The sequence below is a fragment of the Helianthus annuus genome, chromosome 9 (assembly GCF_002127325.2).
Source record: "Helianthus annuus cultivar XRQ/B chromosome 9, HanXRQr2.0-SUNRISE, whole genome shotgun sequence".
NCBI lineage: Eukaryota > Viridiplantae > Streptophyta > Magnoliopsida > Asterales > Asteraceae > Helianthus > Helianthus annuus.
Window position 1 is genome coordinate 48,580,312 of NC_035441.2, and position 5,750 is coordinate 48,586,061.

The following is a 5,750-nucleotide window of genomic DNA, read 5'->3' on the forward strand; positions in this document are numbered from 1 at the left end:
AACACGCTCCTCTCACACGTCATTAAACTAGAGATTTTCTATCTTTAATTGAGAATCAAACCAACTTTTCGCACACACCTATGAATATTACCAAAATTATCCAATCATTTACTAAAACTTCTTTCAAAATCAATAAAACATTTTATTAAAAGACGTTTTTCAGCAAACCCTAAGTTCATATACCAAATTCCTTTTCTAAGGATCAACTTTTCACAAGAATTTGTAAACTTCGAAATTTCTAATACAGATTATTTAAAACGATGCAAACCTATTAATCTCTAGAACTTTTCAAAAACCTCACTTGATACGTCAACTAAATTCAAAACACGTGGGCAAGGAAACTTCATAGGAAACAATAATTTTCAACTATATCTATTCTTCAAAAAAAAAAAAAAAAAAAACCATAGTAGCATCTCTGTTCCTTTACAAAGTACCTTTTCACATAACCAATAAACGTTTTATACTCTCTTTACATTCACAAACTAGAGTCTATATTTCGTGACAACTAAATCTATCTAACTTCACGTTTTTTTTGCGCAAACAACTATAAATGCATACCATTTTACACCTTTTAGTCAATATCTCACAACAATCTCACGCGTGTCACTCGTTCCCATTTTTCTTTCATACTCAAAAAAAAAAAAAAAAAAAAAACTTTTGACCTTTTACGCGCATAAACTCGTGTATTTCGATTTATACTATAAACAAAATCATTATTTCCTACATCCATACTTGTACATCTTATGCCTTCGCTTATGTCCACACTTACACATTTATGTTATACTCATGATTCAAGATTCATACGTTTTACGTTTATACATACACTCACAATTATACACTTACGTTGTACTTACATTCATGTTTATACTCATATTCATGATCATACATTTTATGTTTTCATTTACGCTATACAACTTGTTTATACTTATATTCATACACTTATCTTTTATTCCTACTTAAACCTTCATGTTTTACACATATATTCATGTTCATATATATGCTCATACATCTTATGTTCACACTTATACTTGTATTCATACTCATACTTTTTATGTTTATACTCATACTTACGTGTATATTCATACTTAAACTTATATTTATGCTCATACTTTCATTCATACTCATGATTCATACATTTGTACCCGTACGCGAGTGAAATCCGTGGGATTCGCTCACGTGGGTCTCATACATACTTAAGCATGGACTTGCTTATATACTATATTCTTATACGTACACGTTCTTATTTTTAAATTATGTATACCCTGATTCATACACAACTAGTACAAGCTATGCGGATCATGCGACGATCAAAATAATCGCGGGTGCACAAGGGGTTATAGTGATGGGCATATGAAAACCATAGAGTGTACTACTGTGTATGGTAAGACATGAAACGTAACATGACACCGAATACGAAACAGACGTAAGATGGTCAAAACATAGTGGATACGCCGCTGGTACTTCCTATATGTATAAGTGTTTTCATCATGTTACCAAACTTTCGTAAGACGTGCCATGAGAAATTCAGTGTTTTGCAGACCTAATTCAAACTTTAAACAACTCACAAACGCATTATATCCGATTATCCCGACGAGACTTCATTCTTAGCAAGCTACTTTCGTCTATTCGATACTTATACTATTCTTACACTCGTAATTGTTATTAGATCAATCGTTCACCCTTATACCTCAATTATTCTCTGTTGTCTCAAACTCCAGAGCCTCAATTTTAAACAGTCCTCTTCGGTTTGCCAAAAACCCTTTCGGGTCTTTCTCTTGAATAAATTTCGGGACGAAATTTCCTAAAGGAAGGGAGACTGTAACGCTCCGCGTTTCCATAACTTTCCTAATTTAGAAATTGAGACTTAAAATCTATTTTTAGAAGTTTGCCTCTTTCAAAAAAATTATAATCCATTATATCGTCGGAAATCTTTTATCTTTATCTTAATTCCTTATAAATATGGTTAATAAATTAGTTAATTATATTAATATACCATAATATATATTATAATGAATAAAAAGCAATCATAAATTGTCAAAATATGAAAGAATGTTAACTGGCCATTTCGGCCGATCACATCACAGCCAACATGGCTGGATTAACCTTTTTTTATTTATTATTCCACTATTATTATGTTAAGAAAAAAAATAGAGATTTTTTTTATATGCTAAATTAAAATAAGGAATAAAAAAATGGACAAGAGATGAATGCTTTTGGCTAGTCTCGGCCAACATTAGGCGCACCAAATGGGCAGTCCATGCCCAGCCCATAATCAGCAGGTTCACTTTGTCCCATTTTTATTTTATTTCTTATTTCACTAATTATAATAACTTGCTTTACGATAATATGAAACATGGGGATTTCAATGGTCAATTAAATAAAGGATATCCAACAGTATTTGGCCAAATCTTTAGGTCTAATCCACTTGAAACCCTAAAACTATAAATGCATCTCATCTTCCACACAAGTAACCCTAGCCCCCTTCTACCCTTCACTGATATCTCTACATCTCTCTACACTCCGGCAACCGGAGCCGAAGTCCGGCAAGCTCCGGCGACCCCCTCCTTCTCTCTGATCAAGCACCACCATCACCCTCCTCCTCCCTTTTTCACGCTCACACCTGGCCGACCACCTCCATTTTGCGAAAACAGAACCTTCTTCACTGTGTACTTCCTCACGCCACCACTATTCCTGATTCGCTGAACCTTACACCCTCGCCACTCTCGAAGACACCTCTCGAATAAGCGAACACGAAGCAAGACGACCGGAGACACCCGAAGAGTTCGCCGGAGTTCGAAGTTCGCTACATCGGAAGTTCACGACAGAACCGCGTAACATTCGTTTCGGTATACCTCCTAACCATCGTCCCATTTCTTTTCGGTATAATTATCCTTCATGTGGAGTTGTTTTACTTAGTTATTTATTTGTGTTGTTATAAGAAATCATAACTAAGGTGAAAAAGAATAGGAACTAATAAACATATGGAAATATATGAACTAAGAAGATGACGATGATGTTTCATTTGTTTTGTCCTTTATCTTTTTCTTTCAACAAACAAAGCTATACAACACTTCTTTAATCTCTTTTTTTATATTATGAAACTTTAATAACTTTACCACAAGATAATGTATAGAGAATAGTTGTAAGAATATCTGTTAGAATTGTTTTTTTTTCCTTCTTTTGTTTTCAAAATCCATCAACACTAAAAATAAATTTATAACTTATTTCTTTTTGTAAAGTTTTCTAGACATCAGTAGTTACATTTGTATATACTTAGAAAATTGTTTTTAAAATCTTTTTATTTTTAGAAATCAATTTATTATTAGACATAAAGAAATTAAACTCCTTGAGTAAAACTAATTCGGTTAGTCATTTCTAAAGCTAGTCATGACCCTCTTTTTAATCAGACCATTTCCTTACTTTTGTTTAAAATACATGTTTAAATATATTCTATAAATCTTTGAACCTTGGTGGCTTAATAATATTGTTCCAAAATAAATTATATTAACCGAAAATATTAAGTCTAACTTATAACTTTAAATAATTAACGATGTAGTTAATGTAAACGACAAAATTAGGAATTTTATTTAACGTATGAATTATTAACTAGGTCGTTATACGGTATTCTTAACGTTTAGGGTAATCGTGTTCGTTCTCTTGGAATTCTCAAATCTTTACTCGTGCATTATTTCGAGAAATTCTCATACGCAACCAACGTGAGTATACTCGATCCCTTTTTCCCTTTTACACTTTGGGATGCAACATGTATGATTATGCAAACAACTTTTAAACTCAACGAAACATACTCTATCCATGATTAAACATGAAACTAATGTGAATTACTTGTTATTCTCGTATGCTTTGTGAACGCTTTGGAACGTTATATGCTCATTAACTTTGCTCGTCCACCTTAACAATTATAGCGCTATAGGATTAACGCCCCGCCCGTTATACTTTTGGGTATTCTTAAGTTAAACATTACCACCCCGCTAAACTTTTGGGATTAGGCTCTTTTATGCGTTGTATTCTCGGGTTTGAACATATTGTACGCCAAAATTGCATACTAGTAATCACACATTATGAATCATGTTGGATTTGAGTTTTTTTACCCTATTATGCTATGTAATTAAACTTGTATACTCGCCTTTGCTTTTGCATTGAAACTCTATTTTAATACATGTTGCATGTTGATTAATGAAGTATGGATGAATGATGAAACAAGTGTAGGGTGGACTAGATACACACCTTCAATCTATTTATCTTTTAATGTTATGCTGAAATTTGAACCATGTTGTTATTTCTACTCTAAAATGTTGTATGACAATTTAGTATTGCAATAAAATTTGAATTTAATTAAATATTGTCACATAGTGTTATGAAGTCTCTAGCAATCTATACACACTTCGTCTCATCCCGATGTTTCCGCCATTGGTTGGGGTGTGACACCAACGAGCCCGCCTTCCTTATCCTAAGGGAGACAGAGGAGTGGCTCGCCGACATGTGAGGAACCCATGCCTGGAGGAAGGAGTTCTTTGAAGCCACATCTAACCGAGAGAATTATCTATTCGGAAATTTTGCTAATTAAAATAACTTTTAGGCTAGAACTCCTTGGTTTAAGCTTCTTGTGCTTTCTTATCTAACTTACTAGCTTTCTAGGATAATGTAATTCTCTCTATGACTTTAATGAAATGATGGTTTTAGTGTTTGGATGATGTTGTGATAAATAAAACATACTCAGGATGGTGAAGGATAACAAGGGAAACGAGAAACATCACCCCATGCATGAAAACAGGACTATCCGACAAAAAAATTTCTTCATTACAGCAAGCTCAGCACGGCCCGTGTCCACCCGACACGGCCCCGTGCTGCACAATCTGCAGAAAACGCCCAGTTCAGGTAACTGGACACGGGCCGTGTTCACTGAACACGCCCCCGTGTCCAGGCTTCTGTTTCTCTTTACTAAATCTTGTTACTGGCACCTGAACATGGGGTCGTTCCCAGTCACCACAGGGCCGTGTCCAGAGTACCAGTAACATAAAATTTTGCTTTTAACACCCTTTACACATTCAATCAACCTAGAAAGTTATTTTTGGGACACATTGAGGACAATGTGTAATTTAAGTGTGGTGGGGGGGGGGGATGCTAAAACTTTGAATCTTGCGAGTCCTAATTAACAAGCCTTACACAAAACTCTATTGGAACTGCTAATCACCCCAAATTTTTTCCAAATTTTTTCATTTTCTTTTTACTTGTCTGGGTTTAAGTTGGGAATTTCAAGTTCCAACAAGGTTATATTTTTACAAATTTACAACCGATAGCGTCGTGATAAAAAGAACCAACATAAGAAAATTATGAAACGACATGCCAAGCTTAGTTAAAATTTGATTATATATACTTGATCACATAAAAACTCATTCCCACAAAAGTGAGTTTTGAGCCTTTATTGAACATACAAATACATATCTTTAGACTAAATGCTCATTTTTCGTTTCTTGTGTGAATAGCCGCTTGGTTCTTACGACTCTAGAACTTGCCACGACAATGCATTCCCGGTCCTTACCAACTTAAACCCGAGTAAGTAAATGATGGAGGTATTAGGACTAACCCTTTTTCTTTCTACACCATTATTTTTCATTTTTTTTACCACCTACCCAAAATCCCCCTAGTTAACCTCTTTGAGCCTAAACCTTTTCATTTCTTAACCCAAAACAATCACCCTTTTTACCCACCTGAACCTTTTTATTTTAACC

The 5,750-nt window shown here is 34.3% G+C and overlaps 1 long non-coding RNA gene across 1 annotated transcript; it reads left to right on the forward strand.

Annotated features, from left to right (window-relative positions):
• The first annotated feature begins 2,404 nt into the window (after positions 1-2,404).
• LOC110874289 lies at positions 2,405-4,910 on the forward strand. Its single transcript, XR_002555814.2, has 3 exons — positions 2,405-2,846; positions 3,639-3,716; positions 4,739-4,910. It is a non-coding gene; the product is annotated as an uncharacterized LOC110874289 (long non-coding RNA).
• The last annotated feature ends 840 nt before the right edge of the window (positions 4,911-5,750 follow it).